The following is a 24,486-nucleotide window of genomic DNA, read 5'->3' as shown; positions in this document are numbered from 1 at the left end:
ACATTTTTAAAAGTACCTATACTCCTTACCTAGCTTTATCCTAGGGAAAATATATCTTCCTATGGGGCAATAACACTGAACATAAAGCCAGGGCTGGTTTAGATCAAAGCAGATGCATGTGTAGAAATTACAGAATACATTTCGAGACCTAAATCTAATTTAGATTCTGTGTCAAGATATGAAGTTTGATGTTTACAGGCACAATCATTCTGTCTGACTATTTTTGTAAAGAAAAAATCCAGTTTCTACAAGTTCAAAGCTGGTAGAGACCAAAAGATGGTTCTACAAAGTATTGATTCAGACAAAATATGACAATTTTGCTAGGTACTTGCCATTGTCTGATTCTACTTGCTTTGCCTCAGCAAAAGTCTGACATTTTAAAAGAAATGAAAAGGACACACGAAGACGTGAAGTGGGAGCACAAGATCATTCATAATGAGCTGAGTTTACAGTCTATCAGCTTCTACTGGAAACATAATGGAGGGGAGCCTACAGACTGAAACGCTGCAGAAGACGGACAGAAAAAAATGAGGCAGACGGAGAGAACTACACACTGAAAGACTGCTCTGTTTTCTAGTTTCTGGCCCCAGCAGATAAGGCTACAGCATTCATGGGTTTATCAGGTTCCTCGGTACAGGTGCATTACCTGGACAGCTGTGTGCATTTCCAGTCCCATTTAGTGATAGTGTTTAGTATTTCTGAATCGGTGTGCACGAACCTTCACACTTGTGGGCTCATTTTGACACATTTATTTGTGTGTTTCACTGCTCTGCCCAGAAACCCACTGCAAGGCCAGGGCTAATCTTGTGAAAGATGGGTGGATCTTAGTTGGTATTTCTAGACTGTGGGAGATAAATAAATAATGGAACATAGGTTTGGATTTAGACTGAGATGAAAGCTTTAAAAACTGAGGTTTTTACAGCTTAGCCCTGAGAGAGACACAAAGGGAAGAAAAGATAAAAATAGGACAAACAAAACAAAATCCCATGACCACAGAGGTGTGTCCACAAGCAGCACACCTTCAATGCTTTAACTTTATAATATTAATGCTAAATGAAGTGCTTACGGGTGTTATTCATCTGCATTTTATAAAATATTTAAGTGATATGAGCCAAAAAACATCTGCCAGCTTTGGATCTCTTTCAACAACATTTACAGCAGAGATTTATTGTGAGAAAATGTGGAAAAAAAGGGAGAAGAGATTTAAAAAAAAAAAAAAACAGAAAAAGTTGATACCAGCACAAGCCGGGAGTTTATCTCCACTCTGCTGTCTCTTCTGGACAAGTACGAATGACTTTAAAAACTGTAAATTAAAAAGAGATAGTTGAATGGAAGGGCCTCTGGACACAGGATGAGCAAAATGATTCCTACCTCCACCTTTTCATTTTATTCTTCTCATTTTCCCTCTTTCAGCCCTGTTGTGTGAAATTGATACAGTGGTTGTGTGTATAAACTGATTCCTGGTGGGCCAATAGACTCAAAAGACTAAAGCCTTTGTCTGCCTTTGATTACACCTATGAATTATGCATCCTGCACCACTGTGTATGTGTGTGTGTGGGTGTGTGCATGTGTGTGTGTGTGTGTGTGTGTGTGTGTGTGTGTGTGTGGGCGTGTACGCGGGGGTGTGCGTGTAGGGGTGTGTGTATGGAACTGAGCCAGGGACTGCAGTGCTTGGCGACAGTGACTGATACTCCTTTGCCATTCTTCACGCTCCCCTTCTTTAACACACATCATCAAACACACACGCCGCATGACTGATATGTGCCCTTTTTATAACCACACCTTTATGTAGAAAGCCTACTTTTAACATCAACATGACTATTACTTAGTGCAGGCAATAATTTTGCTCTTTGAGCCAAAATACATTGTTTTGCCATTTATCAAACACTAATCTTAATTTAAAAAACACCAAAATGTTTGACTTTTAGTCCTTGAGATGTTGCATATTTACTCATCTGAGCCCAATAAACCTATTTTCTGTCTAAAGCCTAATGGATTAAATTGCATGAGCGCTATGTTTATTATGAGTCCAGATGGGATACTAATGTGCGCAGAGAATTAGTTCAGTTTACAGATTTTGTGGTTAGAGATAATCCCAATGAGCTGCCAGCTTGTTGGACAGAAAACAGCGATGTGTTTAAAAGAGATTTCAGTATAATTATCTGCCATTTTGTTTTAAAATTATTTTTAGCCGCTAGCAATGAAATTTGGATATATTTACTTGTATAGAGATGAACCAACCCTTAGATTTTTACCTTTTTATCTTTTTTAGACTTTTTGCTTTCCTTATCTCTTCAGATAAGTAGATACATTTTATGATCAGAAAAAATATATGTGTGTAACCTTAACATGGTAATGCTGCTATTCTTTTTGTTTTAAGGCCATTTACAGCAACATTGAACTCTTTTACATGACAAAAAATAGAGATCACTGAGGTTAAACATTCCATTTTGCTTTTGTCAAACTAATTCACAAAATAATCAGATCATTACTAAAGTTCATTATGCCAGAACTGTGAATGTGAATTGCTTAGATTGTCACTGATGAGAGAGCGGTGTGTATTACCAGTCTGTAGCTTTTACAATTTGATCTCATATGAGTGATAGGAAATGTCAGCAAATCCAACTTCTGGTGAGATTTTGCTCTTCATAGTTTGTCTATTTTAAGCAAATTCTAAGAATTCAAGTTGGGATCAGAAGCCTTTAATTTATAATGACAGTCAGTTGTACTTACATTCTCAATCCCATGAGTAGTAAAGAGAACAATGTTACAGTTTTGCCACTCTAAGGGCAGGACATGGAGAAGTACAGTAATATAAGTGCATGAGCTCTACTCTATAAAATATGAGAATGACTATGAGTGGTTGACACACTTCCACTAAAGAGCAAATAGTGAAGATAATCTTTCACTTAGCACTTAGTGTTTTTTGCAAACTTCAAAACAATTCTCCTAAATTGTGCTTTTTCTGGATAAATACTAAAGCGCTAATATACAGTACTACTGTATATTACAGTACTAATATACAGTACCTGAAAGTTTTGTAAACTTTTGCTTGTCGACTGTTAAGAATTCTTCAAGTCATTACACATTTTATTCATGCTCTTATTTTGAAGTAGGGGAACACTGTTCAGGCTTCAATTCTGCTTCCTCTCATCATGTTCTCGATTCATGGTGCTCCATACGCCATCCTCCACACTTTTAAACTGAAGCACTACTGCTGTCAACTTTAAAACTGAAACCACAAGGGAAAGGTCTATTCCAAAGAATCACTTCCTGAAGTTCAACTGTACAGGCAGATGTGTAATAAAATTTTTTGTCCCCCTCAGAGCTCTTGGGACTCTGTTGAGGGGGACAAAATATGTTGTGATACATGGTGGGTATCATTAATTTAGCACCTTAGCATTAGCTTCTGCTAAATACAGTTTTGGTGTAGTGCTTAGCAGCATTAGCAGAACTAATGTCTATGATTAGTTATTTAGGGTTAGTGTAACAAACTTTATATTTACCAGTTCCAACCACTGATGACTCCTAACTTGAATAAACAGAAACTATCATAGAGAAAACAGAAAGCATTTTTAGTTCTTTTGGTTTTGTCCGTTATCCTGCAATAGCTAGCCCCACCCACTTCATCACAACCCTCCGGGGCTGACTACTGACCAGTTCTCTGTCTAACAGGTCCGGAAAATCTCTAAGACCTGGGTATTACCCTAAACGAGATCTATAAGAGATAATCTATTCAAACTGGTGTCGAAAGCGATTCGTCTAGCTCTAACTACCTTCAATCCAGAAGCTACGACCCTTTTCAGTTAAGGAACAATCAGCTGAGTAGCCCTCACAGCTGTATAATTCCAATAACCACTTCTGTTAACGGTAGCTCGCTTTCTAAAATATAACTCGCTCTTGGAACCGGCTAGATTAAATTTAGTGACTTGGATGTAAGTCCCTAGGTCATTATTTTACTCTCACCAAAGGAAATTATGAAGCTTCCTCTTTACTAGAACCATGTACATTAGTTTTACCTTTATTAGAAGAACTGAAAAATGATTAAACGGCTCGATTAATTCCAATGTCCACCAACCTCATTAGAATTTTAGAGTATGAATTTATTAAGCAAGCTTAAGCAGGGATATGTGACATACAAATCAATAATCAATTGTATATAATTCGAGAGCAGTATAATAAGATCCACATGTATAACCATACCATGCTGTCTCCTTTCCCTAACTTATGTCGCATGTTCTAAGATAGATTTTTGGGGGCAGATTCAACTCACACCCAGTTGCTGATGGATCTTTAGCAACAGGAACATCCAGAGCCTTGGTCAGAATCCTTGTCCTTATGCGGAAAAATCCTCCTTAGAATAGTAGCAAAGTAGAACGGATTTAAATTCTTCAAAAACCCAGCTCTTTATCCCTCCGGGAACTTTGTCTTTTCTCCAAGTCTGTTGCAATATATTTGGGTTGAGGCAAGACCGACGGCCGAATCCCGGGCTTGGGCGTCCGGAACTTGTCCCTTCTTGGCGGCGCGGAGTCTCAAGTCTCCCGTGGTTCCAGGGTGCGGTCCTTTGCTGTTTCCTCAATCTGCTTCCCCGTGTCGACTACATTCCAGCGCCGCGGACAAAGAACGAACCTCCTTGTTTCAGTGCTCTTTTATACATTTGGCTCCCATGTGTGTGTGTGTTGGTTTACATAACTTCCTGCCTTTGTGTGTGGAGGGTTTGGTCTATGTGACTTCCTGAACATCTGCTGCTTCTCCGGTGGAAAGTACCGGCCCCCATCCTGTTTACTGAGTCCAGCAAAAAGTTCCTCCTTTTGCCTATTTGCGACATTTCCTGTCAGCCGGGCCTCACCCATCCTGCTGACTGTATTGTTCCAACTTCCTTCTTTTCTATAACTGCCCTCTTTGTCTTGTTAACATTATCAACCATATTCGACTTAGTATTGAAATCATTTAAATCATATCAGCTCTATATTCATTAAAACTTACATCTCTTTCAGATTATAACTCATCAACCATACTTATTTGTTGTTATCATTACAGATCATCATACATTTCAGAATCATTCAGTGATTACTTATACACATACACATATTACCAATTGTACTCATACATGTTCAACTTAATCATTATAAATCAAAACACAAGATTGCTTTATTTCTTTCAGGCCTTCATGCACCTTTTTCTGCGTGTACCTGGATAGATCTCAAACCCCATTCCAGTTTTCTTGACAGTTTCTACTCATCCACTCAACTCTCCCAACTTCAGACTGAGTGCATTCTCTGACACAGCAGTCAAGTGGTCGTAAGAAGTTTTTATCGAATGACCTTCTGCTGACACCATTATATCACCACATCCATCCATCTTATCTGTCTCATATCACCCATGTAAGGCCCAGGGGAGGTCAGGACTGCTGAACAGGAACAACCCTTCATTCATGACTGAGGAAATCCCCCAAGACACTTGCTCCTGTTCACACAGACAAATGAGTGAGGCCGGATGTTTTACAATATGCGGGATATATAGTATACAGTAAGTACTGTAGCTGCTCGGATAGAGCATAGTCATACATTTCACTGACAAGTGAGGACTCCCAGCTGTCTATCCATCTTTTTTCTTTATTTTTGCTGGAACATGACTCTGCCTTTCTTTAGTACAGTAAGGTTCAAGGTCCAAAATTCAGTAGGAAAATAGGCTACAGATAAAAAAAGAAAGGTTAACGGCGGTGTTCTTGTCGTGGAAGAAAAATGGCTGAAGCAGAGGGAGAGATGGAACTTAGGATATGAGCTCTTGGGGAAACTGGTAAAGAGATAGAAACTATGGATGAATCAACAAAGGGAATCCATTCAGACCAGACATGTGCTGCTATCAGGATCCAGCCCTCTGAGACACAATGCACCAGTCAATTTCGCCCAAGCCACAGTTACAGTGAATAGAAGATGCCGTGTTTGAGATATGGAGCTGTGAGGTGTCCCAGCAGCTCAGCAGGGGACAGCACACACAAAGGCAGGCCTCTCTCACTCTGTTATGACTTTGAATATCCTCTCTCCGGTGGCATTCATTTTTCCAGTCTCAATAGGAGGTGAAACAAGCTTAGGCTTACTGCTTAATGGTTTTTTTCCACCTCTTCTGCTCATTTTGGACAAAAATAGAGATAAAAGATTAAGATAACATATACACAATTAGAAGCTACATTTCACCCAGACAAAGGAAAAAAGAAATAAAGTATGGCCAGTCTCACATCTGTGGTCATCATTAGCAGTGAGATACAACAATTCAGGGAGACTTGGCGGACTTTGTGTTAATGTTTGTGTCAATGTTTCCAGAACTGAAGCAAAGCCAGAACTTGCTGCTGCAATCTAGCAAGCAATCTTTGCAGTTACAAGAACCATTCATTCAGCTTAGACATGGAATAAAGGCAGGATGAGATAAATCATAGGAGGATCTAACATTATATAACTCAAAACTCGGTTGGACTCTTAATTTAATCTTGAACAATAAGACAACGGGGGTATGTAATGCTTTGTTGTTTTGGTTTCAAAGTTTGACAAATGTTGTACAGCTGCTGGGGCTATTTAGTTTATTAGGTTTGCATCTGTCCAGCTTATTTTGCAAATTATCTGTCTGCTAGTCTGTTTTCTGCTCCTTAGTGTATTGACTCATGAGCATATGGTGCATCCTCTATGTGGACTGGGGTGATTTAGAGTTTAGCCTGTGATGTTAATGATACCCTATGATCATTAAAACCACTGACATGTGAAATGACCAGCCCTCTTCATCTCATTTCAATCTAACATTGTGTATTAGGACTTAAGATCAATATTACTTTAACAAGTACCTCCCAGATAAATGCTGCTGCACACCAAGCAACCTGCTTGTGAAAAGAATGCAACAGCATCATGCCAATGCAATACAAAAAAACAGACAATCTGTTATAATAATAATAATAACAGATTATTATTTGGGGAAACTGGTAAAGAGATAGATTTGGCTAATAATCAACAGATTATTAGCCAAATCAACAGAGGTCTAATTATTGGACCTTCAAAGGGAACAGAGATTGGCTGCAAAAAAAAGAAATAAAAGAAAAAAAACATGCAAGGTGAACATGAGGGAAACATGTTATGCCCAGTAAGTAAGTTAAATATTCAGGTAGATCAATGGAGATCAGACTCACTTTAAACCAATCAACACTAAAAAGTAAGAAATGGACTCTGCACTTAACATTTCAAAACAGGTGATGTTTGATAGTTTTATTAATGCAAATCTCCCGTTTATAAGAAATGGCAAAGTTTTCAGATTCAGGATTATCTTTTTATAATCCCCAAAAACAATTTTGATCTGTCTTGAATAAAAAAAACAGGGTAGAGAGAAAGTTTGCCTAGTATAGTCCACAGTATATACTTAAATAAACAATTTATTATGCAACTAATTAACTGTAAATACAAAAAATCTTCTGCTAAAACTTTTTGCATTAATCCAGTCCACTACATAATCCTTTGGGGTCATTTTGTTTAATGAAAATATAAAAAATTAAAACCCTTTAAAAAATACAACTGAAAACACTTTGCTGTTTTTTGTTTTATATCAGGGCAATGCATTTCCTGTAGGGTAACAAAATAGTATGCTTTCTGTCATTTCGTTTCTTTTACAATGCTACTTTTTTAATAACCTGAAAGTATCTTTGTTACTCAGATGTATGATGGAGATTACTGTCTGATATAACATCAGACTGCTAGCAGTTGCAGCTCTGTACACACCCACCTGGGGATGAAAACAGGCCACAACAAGGAATCTGAACTGATCAAAGCTCGTGTCATTTGGTTGCCGATGTGACTGATGTCCCCACTGCTGCAGCCCCAGTTCAATGTGAAGCAGTCAGCAGGTTGCTAATCCCCCTCTGTTCTTCCTGGTTGTGTGTATTGTTGAGCGTTTAACAAACCACTTCTGTCTGTTTTCTGTCGCAAAGGCCTGTGGGCTTCCCTCCATGAATTATAATGCCTTTTCAACAAGGAGTCGTTAACCCGATTCGTATATGTGGGGATTGCTGACTGGACCGCGACTTGTCCTGCAATCAATAGATAGAAGGTTTTTTTTATGAATAGCTTATCGGTAATCAATACCAAGTAATAGTCATAAGGCTCAAAAAGAGTCTCAACAGCTTTTAGGTCTTGCCGATTAAATAGTGATTTGTTTTATTCAAATGTCTGTCCTATTTATAAAGTTTCTTCAAACATTGACACATTGTTTAAATTATATAAGAAACACATAGGAATTAGAAACCATCTTAACTCTGTTTGTGTGTGACTTTAAAAATTATGTAGCTTTATGTTATTAAAGCTAAAGTTTAATCAGTAATACTTTTATAACAAATTTAAGTCAGATCATGATTTCTTAGTTAATGACAAGTTGTCATAACAAAGACATTTTGAATAATGTCAACTTTGTATTAAAAGTGTCATGATTTACCGAATGATACTTTATGACAACAGTCATAAATATTCATGAAGACTTACTCATGTTTATGACAGGTGTTATGTCATGTTTATGACGGTGTCAGGACAGTCTTATTCACAACCCGTCAAATAAAGTGTTACATTTTGTTAGGCATCAGAAAATTATTGGCATTGAAATATACAAATTAGAACGTAGTTATTAAAATCGTCATTTTTCCTAAATAGATTTTAGGACAAGGCAGAAGAAAGTTTCTTATTGTTTGTTTCCATTAAAAAGCCTGAAGAATAAAGATGTAAAGATGACTTGAGAGTAATGAGAAAACAACTTGATTGTCATATCTAATGTTTCAGGGTGCAAGCATTCTGGGGTATATGATTAACTTCTTTGTTTTTATTTCCCAAGAACCTTTCAGGAATTTCTCTGATCAGTTTGGTGTTATTGTTAGGGTTTTATTCTCTCTTGTTTAAAGGCTTGTGGCTGTGCGACGAACTGAGGCCATCCGTGAATTTTAGTAGTTTTTGTTCACATTCCAACCCTGCATGCTTAATGAATACAGAGTATCCCACTGTGTGTGGGCGCATGTCTGCGGTAGCATTCTGAATACCGAGAATTAATCACTGCATTCTTAAGGAGTGTGTGCAAGTGTTAAGTATCTGTCTGTTTGTCCTTGAGTTTGATTCTGAATCCAGATCAAGTTAGGTAGTGACTAATGGTGTGTCCATTGTTGGCTATCCACCTAACTTCTTCCTTGCCTGTCTGACTGATGGGAGGGAAACACACTCCTGCTGAATAAAACATGAATTCAGATCACTGTCAACACACACAAGCCACACAGGAAGGATGACATGACAGATGTGTGTGTGTTGGAGGCAGTAACAGCTCCTTCATGAGTTTACATCAGACACATCAGTTATTTTTGGCACAAGATGTTTTTATTTGTGTCTTTCTTCTTATATTCTGCAAAAATTTATTCAGTCTTTTTTCTCATCAGCTAACAAATTTGACAAACAGCCTTCTTACTTTCATTGCAATGAGGATTTTCTGAATATGTTTGGATAAGTTTTTGTTCATATTTTGGCATTTGATGTGTACAGTGGATCTCACAATTGTAGACATGTCGATTAAAATGATAATTTTTTGTTATGTCAAAACTAGACACATCAAATTAAAAAAAATCTAGTAAAATTTGATAACTTATTAGCAATTTTTTATGACTTGCAATGTGAGGGCTCAGTTAAAAAAAATCCAAACAGTCCCTTGAAATTGTGGGGCTGATGCTGAAGGATACAAAGGAAGACACTGATTATAATTAACCAACTATTTTATGACTGTTTTCTTTATTTTCATTCATTTCATTACAATTTCCAAACACTTTGGCATCTCAGATACATTTGAGTTAATCAAAGTCAATTATGGAGCAACTAACTAGCTACAAACTCAAGAGTAAGCAGAATATGAATGCAAAGTACTTGAAATGTAACATCCAACAAAATATTGCATAACACTGGTAATAACGAAATATAACAGGAATGTATATTAAGTGTCTCTTTCTTTCAAAAGTGCACTTGCACTGTACGACTATCTGCAACCGATTAATGAATTACCCCCATAAAATTAAGGAGAAGCTAATTAATGTGTTGGCATGGAGGAGTAAACGTTATCACAGACATTGGCTACTTTGGCAATTCATTTAATTTAAATTCACTTTCACAGGAAATTTTATTAAAAAGACGATCATAGGGAATATTGCATGTCTCATTCCTGATACGACTTTCAATGAGAAGATGATCTGTTTTATAAATTATACAACTAATCTGATGAAATGCATAGAATATCAGCTCACTTATGCTTAGGCTTCATGCATTCTTCTGAGAACAAAGATTTCTGACAGAATAAAAAAATCAGCTTAGTAAAATCAACACACTTGCACTCAAAGAAAAGAGAGGCCAAAGCTGAATATTGTCATCAGAATACATTTTTACAGATTTACCTGTAGATTAACGAATTATTAGCTACATTTTTAAAATGTCAGAGATAACTTTGAGAGTAGTTGCTAATTCACGCCTATCTTCTATGATTCATACTTCCACCACTTTGAATAACATTAATACACCCACATGTGTTATCAGCCCGGGTCATGTTGTCCTTGAGGCCGTCTTTTGTTTTCAGGGTACTGCTACGTGACCTGAGCACAACGAACATTTAACTGCAGCATCTTTTTTAAACGACGACATTAGACCTTACAGCTGAGGACAGGAGCCTCTTTGATTTAAGCAAGAGTGTGTGTGTTTGTGCGTGATGCTCCTTGCTTTGCCTGCTGCCTTTGAAGATGGATGCCAGTAAAAATGCTAATTACCCTGGGCCACGAGGCTGGACGCGTGCACAGTTCAAAGGCTGGGCCGGGTGCAGCTGAACCTCAAAGCTGTTAGGCTAAATCTGTTCCGCTCTGAGGCTCTTCAGCTACCGAAGGCCGATGCATCATCACAGACAAACTCTTTCCTTTCATTACATGCGATGCATCCACAAAAAGTGGGTATGACTGACTACCTGCGTAAGTGGGGGGGTCTCTGAGTGCATGTGCGTTTGTCAGCTTAGAAAAAAAAATGGAGGTTCTTCATAGGAAAATGATTTTGCACTCTTTATTTTCCTTGCTAGTAATTCCAATCCCTCAGTTCCAAAATGTTATTAGTATATATATATAGGGGTGTGTGATATGGACTTAGGATTTCATCATAATATTTTGTGATACTATTGGCGTATTGAGGAAATGATGGTAAAAAAACAATTTATTACTTCTTCTGTGTGACTGCATAACAGCGCTCGTAGCGCCACAAACACGAAAATTACACTTGAAAACAATTGGAATAGGTTTTTTCAGCATACCACTTAAAAAACTATTGTGAGCAACATTAAGCTGCTCACAATTGCTGTGTTTCCATTACAAATGTGCACAAAACTTTGTCAATATTCTGCTAACTTTGGGGAAAAAAAACTGTTTTCGCAATTGTGGTTTTCTATTGCAAAATGCTATTAAAATCATACAGTGTGTTCCCAGGACAAGTCATTAAAAAACATGTTGCACCATGATCCTCCAACTACTTCCTGATATGAAAAAACAGTGTTTCCACTGCATTTTTGCAAAATAAAACTATTTTGACACGGCTGAAAAAACACCTCATCCTTGCACTTCAAGTTTGTAATCGAAAGCAGAGTTTTTTCAAGATTGGTGTTTACATTAAGTATTTTTTTTTCTAAAAATGTCAAATTGAGCAAATATATTGTCAATGGAAATATAGATGTTTATTAATGCTCTCGTGACTCAAACAGTGGAGAAAACAGTAAAAATAACATTTGTGATAATATGGTCAGTTTTTGGGGTTTTAAACATCATTAACTGAAATTTATTGAGACAGCTGCAAATCAAAATTATTATTGAGATAAGAAATTGTTCACGATGAATGATAAACAATACAATATCCAGACCTAATTTTATCTTATGCAGTCATCTGAGTTTCAGTTGTGGAGAAATCTCCTTGGTATTTTTGCTTTTAATGTAGGCACAGAAGGAGTAAATGGCTATGGCCTGAAGCTGTGCTGCACTGCAGTAACAGTGCATGCTGGGGGAGGTAACAAAGTATGACAGGTAAATAGAGGTCACTTCCTGAAGGAGGATAACAGGAGGGGAATCAACGACACACACACCAACCGTGTCCCCTCTGGTGATTTATGCAAGGTGTCGGCTTCGCAAGTGTTTGCATTTGAGGGGGATGTTGATGTATCACCCACAAAAGCACAGCTCCAACAAGTTACTGCTGAATGCGTTTTCACTGCTCCTGACAAAATGTGTACTGGCGTGTCTTTGTATGTGTCGGCGTGTGTGCGTGTGTGACTTCATTGCAAAAAGCGTGTGTGTTACTGGGGACTCTCAACTCTAGACAGAGCTTGCTGTGTCATCAATCACTACATAAGAATAATTGCTCCAGTTTGCTTCTGCTGACAGTTTACTGTCTGTAACCGTTTAGGAAAGTCAGACTCGTAGAGCAAGGAACAAGAATAAAACACACAAAAACATACAGTACACACACACACACCCACACGCCCCCACACACACACCCAAACATGTTGAAAAAGCAGAAAACAAAATAGCTTGTGCTGCTTTGTCATGTAACTACATGATTTTCCAAGAGTAGTAACATGAAGGAGTGAGTCAAATTTTTTCTCCTCCTGGTTGGAGATTGTAGTATTTTTTGAGAAGTCTCTCTGATGTGAATTTCCAAAATGCAACCTGACCTTTTTCAAATCAACTGTTCCTAGATTAACAACTATCACTCGCCCACATTTAGTGCTTATGCTTTTCTGGTGTTGTTGACAGCTAAAGCCCAAACACACTTCAACATTACCTAACTTAAGAGGAAAAGGATAAATTTGTAGTGCGTCTTATTAGCACATGACCTTGATCCGAGCAGCAATAAGGAAAAATATTGAGCAACTTTAAGTACAGTATATTAACTCATAATACTGGCATCTGGTTATTGCTGTGATGTGTCTAGTGAACCCTGAACTGAGGCCCCAGCAATGTCTCATTTACCAAACTGAGACAAATTTGCTAAATATCTGCAGATGTATACAAAAGATGTTTTTAAACATCTTTTATACAGATGTATAAAAACATCTGTGAAAACTTTTGTTTATTTTTTACTGAAAAGTAAGATGTGTCAAACTGAATAGGACAGAAACAAGACTGAAGGTTTTAAATCCTAAATCATGGCTCTGTCATTTTTATAAAAATAAACTTGCTGGCCGCAAGCATGTTCGTCAAAAGCTACACCAGTAGAAAAGCTACATGATTATTACGCAAACCTCTACAACTTAGCTTTTCCTCTCTGTGTTTCTCTCTGCCTAATAATTTGCTACGCTGGCTAAAATGTTATATCCAATTCAGTTTATTTATATAGTGCCAATTCACAACAAATGTCTGAACACACTTTACAAAAAAATCTTTTCAATTTAATCACACATGCATTCCAATTGGTCCTAGTATTATTATATCCTAATAGTAATATTGTTTTATTACTCAATATTACAATCTAAACTGATCCTTGAATTTAGTTAATGAGCTTAAGAAAAAAACGTTGGTATGAACCATCCAGGATGGTTTAAGCATCAAAAACTATCAAAGCAGAATGGCAAACAAAAATCTGTTTCTGTGAAGCTTTTGCCATTAAAGGAAAAATGGCAACCTTATTCCTGATATTACACAGACTGAAGTAACCACCCTCCTGAAGAGAAAAGGTGTTTCACTGATGTGTCATCAGTCTTTTATTTGTCACGATCTGCGGCGGATATTCGGCGGGCTCAAGGCCAGAGATTAATCAGAAAGACCGAAGACAGAGGAGGGAAGCGAGGAGGATAGAGGAGTTGTTGCCATGACATTTTCAATCCTCTGATAGAGCACGGTGCAGGAATTCAGGCTTACTACATTATGGTGCTGTTGTATGGAGAACAGCACCAGGAAAATATACAGAACGTTTCAGTCCTGATACTGACAGACAGACATGCAGGAATGCATTTGTTTTAATTACACCATAGTTTCACTCCTAGTACATTAAGATCTTCTCTTGGGTCTAGCCTATCTAGTTTAAACAGGACATGTAAATTGTGCTTGTCCTTTCTCGCCCTCAGTTTATCTCCTCCAACCTGCATCACTTCTTCCTTATCCTCCCCCTCCTGTTTCCTGAGTGGGAGGGCTGGAGGACTGCACACCCTCACCATGTCAAACAGTTCAGGGAGATGGAGGAGGTGACGTGCAGCACTGATATAAATGATTTCATTAGAGGGCGTCCACACTGGCTTTAGAGGCTTTTGACACGGCCACAGGTATTAATAACCTAATGAGGGTGTTAAATTGCTTTAGTGTGCTTGGCTAACGTGATCTGTGTCTTCTGGAAAGGTTTGGCACGAGTGTAGCTCATCAGATGTGCACAGGGAAGACACCGCAAGCTGGCAGTGACAGAAAGACAGACTAAAGGCAGAGATGATGGTTGATTATCTCCACAGATTTGTAGTAAAGTCTTATCAGAGCACACCTGTGTAGCTGAGCTACTGTAAGGTCACTCCTACAGAAATGGACCTGAGCTGTTCTCACATTCAAAAAGCCAGCAGGATGAAAATCGATCTTTACAACATTTGCTTTGACTTGGTGTCCTTGACTGGGTTGATCTTATCTACAGTAAGAAAATGCAATATTTGATTGACATGTTTATACTTGCAGAACTGCAAACATTTCATAATCTATGGCTGGCCTTTTTCTATAATCCCGTTGTAGTAGATTTGCTGCTCAAGGCAAATTGTGCTGTTTCTACTTTAAAAATTGTAATAATGCATTGAAATACAATATCATTCAAACTGGGAATCCAGTGTAATGACAGTTTCTTCAGCCATTTAGAAAATAAATGTGCTAAATTTGCATGTTAAAGTTTATTTCGTATTTCCAGGCAGTTTTAACAAACTTCTTCAGCAAATTTCCTAAATTAAATACATTAATATTCTTGGTTGCTTGTTGAGTCAAGCAGGTCAGAAAGTGGCAACAAGAATTGGCAACTCATTTAACCACAAAATATGTAAAAATAAAAAGTGACCTAAATGCAAACGACACAATATTTTCCATAATCCAATCCAGGAACAAAAATGTCCCCTAAAAGTTCAAAGTGTAACTTTTATTTTGATAAAATAAACTAAAAAAAAACTATGTGTGCATATATTCATAGAAATAATTTATTCCTCTTTAGATTTTCCTGTTTACTTTATTTTACATATACAGAATATAGCTACATAGAGCTGCACTTATGTTATAATTTATTGTGAAATGCAACATAGCATTTAAAAAAATTCAGATGCTTTTTCATGAAAATAAACTTGAAGCATTAAGAAGTTTGGAGATTTATTTATTGGTAATTTGTAGTTACATTCCACATCGGAGCACATTTCTGGCTTAACATTTGAAATTCCACATCTACGGACTGAGACTTTACCCAGGATTTGAGTATAATGCTTGAAGTTTGCATGCGACTTGGAAACTCTGGCTTGTTCCTCCCTGTTGTTAGTGTCCCCACGTTAGCTGTGGTAGCATTTTGGGGGAATTAGTTTGTTGAAAGCTCACTTATACTTTAGATTAAAAAATATATACTTCCTTGAAAACACAACATGCATTAGATTCTTGCAACAGACCTAAAAGTTAAGATATACCAATTTCTTATCTAGTCATCATTCAATAATATGTTGATTTGTACCTGAAGGTAAAACCTACAGCATTTCTTCTGGGTTTAAACAAAGTGTAACCGCATGGTCTAAAAGTGGTACAAACATAGCAATTCATCAGATCTACAAAAAATAAGCTGGTGAATATTATTTTTTGCTTTTTCAAATTGCAACTAAACTGAAAGCTGTGTATTCTTTGTAAAACACTCAATAATCATATCTACATAATCCATCTTAAAAAAACAATCTGTTTTTTTTTAAAAAAAGTATTTGTAAAACATACACACACATTATTCTGTATTCACAAGAATTTTGCATCGACTTCCATCCATTTTTCATTCATTATATTACCTAACCCTGACTCTTAAACATCACCAGTACATGTGTAACCCTAAATATAACCTAAACTCAATTCACACGTTAGTATAAACCAAACCCCTAACATCACTTCTTATTGGACCTCATAAAGAGCAGAGAGTTCTCACAGCATAGTATTTATGTGTTCTCTGCACAATGCATTTGCTAGATTTACGTCCAGATTGAATGTTTTGGAACTGAACATCCAGCTATAGTTCAGTGAAATGTGTTATGATTCTCATGGTGCATCAGAACCATTCAAAGATTGCACACTTTGTTCTGAACAAATAGGCAAGGCATAACAATATGTTATTTTGGATGACAGCATCAGCTTGATGTTTCTGTGCAGGCTGAGGGTACATACGAGATATTTTCTTTCATCTGTATCATCATCATCTACTTTCACAGAAACCGTTCTCTCAATCTTTGCTCTATTTCAAAGCTGCTCTATGCTGCAATTTTCTGTTATTGTTGCTTTTTAAAGCTCATCCATAAATTACATCCTGTGTATCTCTTTTCATTTAGCTGCCATCTATTCCGTGTCCCAATCTTCTTGCTCCATGTGTTTTCTCCTCTGTCCTCATTCCTGTCTTGTACATCATCCCTGTTTTTTAAACTTTTTTCCCATCTCTGCTGTAGATTTCTGCCTTCCCTCCTTCCTTGTCTAAGCCTTTTCTCGTTCTTTAGCTGCGAAGCTACTCTGACTGCAGTGTGACCTACTTAGCGTTGCCGCTGCGGCTGCTGCTACTGCTGCTGACTGGCATGGTTGAGAGTTGGCAGTGTGACGTCGACACCCTTAGAGGCTCCCATGATGAGAATTGCTAATACAAAATCAGCACACTCAAAAATAAACTGGCTAAATAAGATTTGCTCATATTACACCTTTGAGGTCCCTCATGTTAAAAACAATCTGATATACTCCTACATGTAGCTATACCAGCATAATTATTCCATCGCAGAGATATTTCTTTATGCAATTTACTCCTCATCATGTCCCTAAATGTAATAATAAAGTAAGTCATTTACTGAAATTAGACATTTAGGCTTGCATATTGTAAGATGCTATGGCCTGAAAACAGCAATCTGTTAGATGCATTTAGCTTCCATCCGTAGGAAGCAATCTTCATTGTGTGCTCAGTCACACCGGCCGCCTCTTAATGTCAACAGCATGTACCTTTTATTTTCTAAATACAAACGATAAGAAATTATTTTCAATTTACTCAGGAGTCTTCAATGAAAACATTGTTCTGGGAAATGAGCTTTCCAGAACTGAAAGATGAGTTGAACCCATTCTATTCCACTTCAAGTGGAAGTGAAGAGCAAAAAACAGGTTTCATAATAAAACAAAAGGTGCAGTATTGATGGCGTGAGCTGCAGCATTTTTAAAGTGTAAAACCTTAGCACACAATGAATGTCATGGAGTTGGGTTATGTCCATCAGCTCTGTGTCTAATATATTATATGAACCAATGTATCTACTGTATAAAAGAAATGAAAAACTCCTGATGCTCACTTCAAAATAATTTATATGGCTGAATCAGTCCAAAGCACAACTTTTCATTGGCTATTTTCCATTTGTCATACTGTGGACCTCGAAGTTATTATCTGGAGTTTGGGACCACTCCACCAACGAATAGCTAAATTTTACAAATATGCCTTAATATACACCAAAGCAACTTAATACCACGGTGGAAACTGTCTGAGTAACACAGCAGAAGCTATTATCCACAGAACAGCCAATTGTTCAAAATGCACAATTTTTTAAGAACAGTTTGGAGTCATAGAAAAATCCACAAATACTGAATTGTAAATAGGTCCAATGTCTCATATTGTGTTCACACAGGCTGCAGGATTGAACAACCAGAATGAGGACAGTTCAAACTTTGTATCAAAGTAGCCTAGTAAATAGGTCTGATTTTTAAAATGCTTCATAGCACTTCCTGTCTCTGGAGGCTGTTTAATATAAGAAAAGCAATCAGTTTTGTTTCCTTTTTTACAGAAACACTGATGTTAGGGCTTTCTAAGAGGGAAGTTACATATACCCTGATTCCTCTGGCACTATTATAATGTGCCGTAAAACTTATTTATCTCAACAGATATTAAACTGCCAAACAGACAGTTGGAGTTCCTCTGTCTATGTAGAACGAAACACACTACCAATGCAAAACTCAGTAACCTACTGCAGGGAAACCCAGCAGCTGTATAAATGACACAAGTGACGTAGATGAGCTGTGTTTTCTCACCGCTGCTTTGCCCCTGTTCTTGTCAGTCACAGTCCACAGCCGTCTGTGTGTCAACTAGTTTTGTTTCAGCAGAAACCCAGAAAAAACTCTGCAGGTTTGTACCTGTGTGTGTGTGTTCATGCAGGCGTGTTCGGGGTTGTGTAACGCTCTGTGTTTGCAAACCTGGCAGCAAATTCAACTCCCCAGTGAAAAAACTGTTTTGCATTTTTCTCTCTCTTCTGCTGTTTGCTGGACGTCAGAATTGTGTAACCTACTCCAGATGTTGCAATAATCAGCTGGGGCATTATTGGCACACTCATCATGCCATGCACAGCCACTTAGTGAACTAAAATATGTTCATGTTTGTTTGGCTTCTTTTTATTATCCCAACATTTTCATACAATTGTACATTTAAAATAACTCTACACAGAGGCTTTTACTGAGCAGTTTAGTGTAATAGCACAACCTGTGTTGGTATTAAATTTTCCATCTAAACAAGGGTATTTTAAGAAAAAAAATGCACAATATTCTTTGTGATCCATTTTTTTCCAATTATAAATAGTTCTGATAAGATTTAGAAGTCTGCTATGTAAGTAAATAATTACTGATATGATCATGGAAGATGTGAATATGTACATTTCCTCCCCAGAATTTGATGTGGAATAGGCCTGAGCAAAATAAATACTAAAATTGGCAACTGTTTTTACAACTGTGTAACATTAAAAAAGAACACTATTTTTATCATCTCAGAAACCTTTAAGTCTCTAAAGAATACTTTGAAAATATTAAAATGATCATTTAAATGATAGATGTTTAAATAAATTGATGATACAAGACAGCTGCTTCTATACATATTTCATTACTTAAGTTTTGTTGTGTGGTTTCCTTATAATTAATTCGCTAGATTTCTTCCAGATTATTTTCTGGTAAAAAGATACAAAAACTGAGACAAAAAGATGTTAGTCATATCCTTATCTCATATGTCTTACTATGCTAATTCTACAAATAAATATATGTATGTATATATGTTTTCACAACTGGGAGCAACTGATTTGTTTCCCCAAAGCTCAAATAATATCTGAACTACAAAAACCCAGAGTAGTAGAAACAGAAACTTCAATGTCTCTCAGCCAGACAAACACTTAAAGAGGAGCGGCAAAAGCAAATGAGGTGGATTAGCAGTGCTTGCCAGCAACTGATGGTATCATCCAGTCTTTGTTGCATACTTTTGGTATTTTCTTTAAATAGATTACCGTGGAGCACTGAGGTTTAAGAGCCCTAGAACACTGACCAATGTTAGTATATGTTACAGTTTTATATTAAAAGGTTTATATCCTTTAGTAGAATTAATAATTGTCGCATATTAATTTATAAACCTATTCTTGACTGTTTTTTTCTTTACACTTTTAAGCCTTTATCCCACAACACATACATAAGACAACACATAAGATGACTGTTGCAGTAAATGCAGCTGTACATTTGTATGTGTTTGTGTTTCTCTACTTAAGGTTATAAATAAGTTAAACATTATAATGTAAAATACTAAACACAGATCAGTATAACTGTTCTATTTGTGCTAAGTTGGAATGGCATACACTTCTCATTATGGATAATGTAGAAGTTTAGCTTATTTGAGTAGATATTATAAAGAATTGCTATTATTTTCATGAGAGCAAAGTCAACATGCATCTTTGCCTCCAGCTCAGACTTCATTCGCTGCTTTCAGTTTCCTCACGCAGGACTGACTGTCACTATCTATCTATATGCCCATTATAAAAGGTCCTGCATACAGATCTTTGTTTTCAGTTCTCCAATTAAAATAAGCCAATTAGCATTATGCCATTCCATTAAAAAGATGTTGGCTGTAATATGTCATTTTAATGTTTAAAAAGTGTATAGGTGGCAAAAACAGGCCTCTTTTTACCTCAGGCTACATCTCAACTCTAGTGACATACACAGCTGACTGACAGCTCACACCAACAAGTTGGAGTATTCTCTACTTTATGTGTAATAAAACAACAGAAAAGTCTGCAATCTCATTAAAATTTGTTAATACCTCAAGAAAGGTATGACAAACATACCTTGTAACTGCAGGATACATTGAAACGTAATGTCTCCAAACATGCTTTTTGACTCAATTAAAGGGCGTAAAGTTTTGCACTACATGACCCTGAAATTAACCCAGAAAAAAAAAAAACAGAAAAAAAACAGATGAACTGTACTGAAAATGGGGTGGTCTGATGTCCGAGTACCTAGAGAGCTCTCTTTATTTCAACATCAGGATATCGAGCAGTACCACTCAGATACCGAGTACCTTAGCAGATGGCACAAGTATCGCCTGTTTCAGCATGAGGTAGGAGTGAGCTGAGATGAAAGCTAGACTGCATTTATTGCCACTGGGGAGCCTAATTTCTGTCGATATTAAAGCAACAGCTCTCTCTAAAAGAAGTGTAGTAAGTAAACCGCAGTGACGAGGTATTTTAGGAGAAAGGAACGAGCCGAGGGAGACACAGGAGTGAGAATTGATCAAAACGGCAGGTGAAAAGGAATGCGAAGTCATGTTGCCATAGCAACAAGCCATGCAGACAAGTATAAAGGCTGCGGTTGCGTGCAGCTCCTTTTTTTGGGTTCTTTTTTAGCATGTTTCCCTAAGAGCTGCTGTTTGACCATCTGAACAGCTTCCGTATGCTTTTGGTGAACAAACATGTCAAGTGCACTGTCCATCTGAATGTGTCATTCCCTATTTACTTATGTGAATGGAGGATCACTTTATCCCTGCTACAGGCGTCTTCGTGCTGCAAAACCAGACACCGTGATTCATTTCAGAATGGATCACAAGCGAAACTTAGCATTTTGTAAGCAAGAAACAATGTTTCTGTCTATATCATTTCTGGAGGCGACTGCCTGCGATACTGAATAATGCAGGTAGGAAGACTGCTTGTTGCCACAGCAGCAGTGAAGCTGCTGGTGAAATAGCTTTACTGCCACAATATGGAATCCCTAATATTAGCAATACCAACTCTACTTCAGACACATAACGGCAACCCAATTAAAACAACACAAAGTTTGTTTTCAGTAAATGAGCCTTAAGAGATGGAGGGTCAAGTCAAACATTTTATATTTAGTAATGCCAGAGGCTGCAGGGATGTTTGCATAACATTTTGTTTGATGCCATCTGTGTCTCTGTTTCTGAGTTGAAAGAGGAGCAGCTGAATAAGCAAGGAGCCTGAGACTGTGAGGTTCCTAATGAACATTTATATATGTAACATTTAACACCAAAACATTTAGCATGAAAGTGCTAATGTGTACCCCCTGTGTGCTAAAACCCTAACTATGCATCTGATGGCCTCATTCAGTCACACATCGTTTGGCTGCCCATGTAGCATTAGGCCTCTGAGGCCTTCAGGCCTCAACCATTCAGAACACAGATTATTGTTTTATGTGGTTTTCTTTTCTGAAATAGAACGTGACAGTTGACAAATAGTCAAGAAGCAAAACAGCAAGAAAGTTTTTAAAATTTTGTTAGTATGCTAGTTTAATAGGTGAATTCATTCCCCTTCAGACTCAGTGTTTCAGCAAGAACTATCCAGAGGAGTTGCCCCACCTCTCTTATCCCTCATCTCTTCCACTGAAGGTTAAGGGTACATTCACACCAGCCCTGTTTAGCCCGCTTTAATCGAAGTCCAGTTTGTTTGCCTAGAAAATCTGGTTTGAATAATTTGTATACAAATGGGCATGCAAGCGAAGACCGCTCCATAAGCAGGAAGGGGACTATGGTGCAGGGCATTGTGGATCAATACAACCAAAACAAACACACTAATCCAACGCTAGGGGGAGAAATGGATCATGCTCTTTTACCAAAAACAAACAAAAAATCTGACAAACTGCTAAAATCTGACACTGCTCCATTTTTGTTTACATTTTGTGAAAAAGAAAGTTGTGCTCATGTCTTCTTCAGTGGTTTGTTGTGTAATTTAGCATGCTAGCCGAAGTGTGCTAAGCTGGAGACTAAATGCTAACCAACCAAGCAAAAATATAATTCCAACTTCCAGTTAATATCAGCTTATAATACTCACAATGCAACTCAGAGAAAAATTGTAAAGCTTTTAGAAATACGACTTTATAATATTCAGTGCAATGAACACATTTAATTAAAAACTGATAATAAAATTGTTTATATCTGTTCCTAAATTATCAAAATGAAAGAAACTGAATGTAAATCATTTTAATGAATCCATAAAACAGGTGACAAATTTTAAATAGTGACTGTCAATCTCACCTGAGCTCTGACATTTATGCATGTCAAAATAGTTCTTCTATTTTAAATAAAATTAATCTGACCATATTTTTAAAAAGAAATCCTTCATTTGCCGGTTTTGTGACACTATAATTCTGTGGTTCAGAGGAAGCAGACCCAGACACCATAATATCCATTAAGCTTTCATACAAAGTTTATATAAAAGTTTAAAATTGGGAAAAAAAGATGCCCACAGAAAAACAGTCCCATAAAAAGTCCTGCATCTGATTAGATCTACGAGTGCAGCACTATCAGCAAACATCTTTATATTAGTGTGATGATAGAGCGAGCTGACCTGGCAGCCATCTTGTTTGGAGACATCTGCAGAGGAATCCTTTGATGTAGCTGAGCACCACCACACACCGTCCTCACTATGATTCCCTCTGTTTCCTTCGTTTCCGTGCTTTATGCCTCCTAACTATCAAAGGCTCCTTCAGTTCCTCCCATTGGGCTATCAACCATAATAACATTAAGTGAACCAGCAGGGATCAAATCCATGAGGAGTCCTTACCAAAGCCGGGATAAGGGGATAGGATTAGAAAAAGTGATGGAGTATGAGCTGATTGAACTGAAATGAAAACATTAAAAATAACACATAACTCAAGACAACTGAAACTGCTACTGCTCCTGGCTGATTTTGGCAACATTAAGTTTTTAAAAGCTTAGCCCGGCCGTGATAAAGAGCGTCTGATCCAAGGTCAGGGCTTCACCAGTAAGATGACCAATCTAGAAAGCAGTTGAGGAATAGGATGATGAGGGGATTAGGATGTGTTGGCTTTCGTAATCTACACTTTCTGGAGGAAAAACACAAAGAAGAGGGAAGGAAAAGAAAGGAAGAAGGCGATGCATTGCAAATGAGGATGGCTCAGCAGTGTGTGAGAAGAGGTCCAGGGATTACTGCATGGAGGTCAGAGACAGCTCGCTCTTAGACCGGTTCATACATGAACAAATCACTTCCTCTAAGAGCTGAACAGGGGAGTGACTGGAGAAAGATTTTAGAGCAAGGATATCCTTTTTACAGCTTATCAGAAATAAAATAAAATGAAGGGCTTAAGGATAAAACAACCTATAAAACATTAGCATGCATTTCTTGAATTATAAATTAAATGTATAATTATAGATTCAAAGAAAAGTGTCCAAAAAAGAGACCGTCTTGTTGTGCATTTTTAATTTGGTGAAGTACTTGAACACATTATGACTTAACTTCATAGTTTGATTCCTTTCAAACTTTACCTTTCAAACAGAAGCTTCAGTGCTCCTATAAAGCACATCAGGTCAGACAGATTCTACTGATATTGGGTACCCCAAGGCTCTGTTTCTGGCACAAGTCTCTTTTTTTCTAAATTAGTCATACTGGACAAATTAATTGATCAAACTGTCTGAATTAATTGATGGTTTGTCCCTAAAATAAACTGCAAACTAGTTTAAAAATTGGAATATAAGAAAAAAATAGCATCTGCTGTTTTCCTAAAAAGCCTGATTTGTCTGTTCTGGCTGGAGATTTTAACTCGGTCATCGAGCCAACATGACAGAAATTGAATGTTGTTGCAGACCAATCAGTGTCATTTGAAGGTCAAGTAAAACGACTTGTCAGAAAAACGTTTGATCATTGGAGAAATATTTTTAAACTAAGAAAACTGGTGACAAAAACATAAATGTAATGATTTAACGTTTCCTCTGACATTTTTCTTCAAACATGCTTTTCGTAAAGATTTTCAAAATATTTGCATCATCTACCACCAAATTGAATGATAGTGTTGAGCTTTAGTGTTAGTGGAACTAATATTTATGATTAGGGCTTTAGGGTTAGCACCACTAACTTTTTAGTTTGCTCCCCTCGTTAACATAGCTAAAATAGTGGGCACTTAAAATTCACTTTCATGACAACATTTCTGTTCAT

The 24,486-nt window shown here is 37.2% G+C and overlaps 1 protein-coding gene across 3 annotated transcripts in view; it reads right to left on the bottom strand.

Moving 5' to 3' along the window:
- slc12a5a (solute carrier family 12 member 5a) overlaps positions 1–24,486 on the bottom strand; it is a 151,934-nt gene that overhangs the window by 59,762 nt on the left and 67,686 nt on the right. The window lies entirely within an intron of this gene.

Source organism: Xiphophorus couchianus, chromosome 20, assembly GCF_001444195.1.
Source record: "Xiphophorus couchianus chromosome 20, X_couchianus-1.0, whole genome shotgun sequence".
NCBI classification, from domain to species: Eukaryota; Metazoa; Chordata; class Actinopteri; order Cyprinodontiformes; family Poeciliidae; genus Xiphophorus; species Xiphophorus couchianus.
Note: the sequence above shows the minus strand (reverse complement) of the source record. Positions and strands in the feature narration are given on the sequence as shown.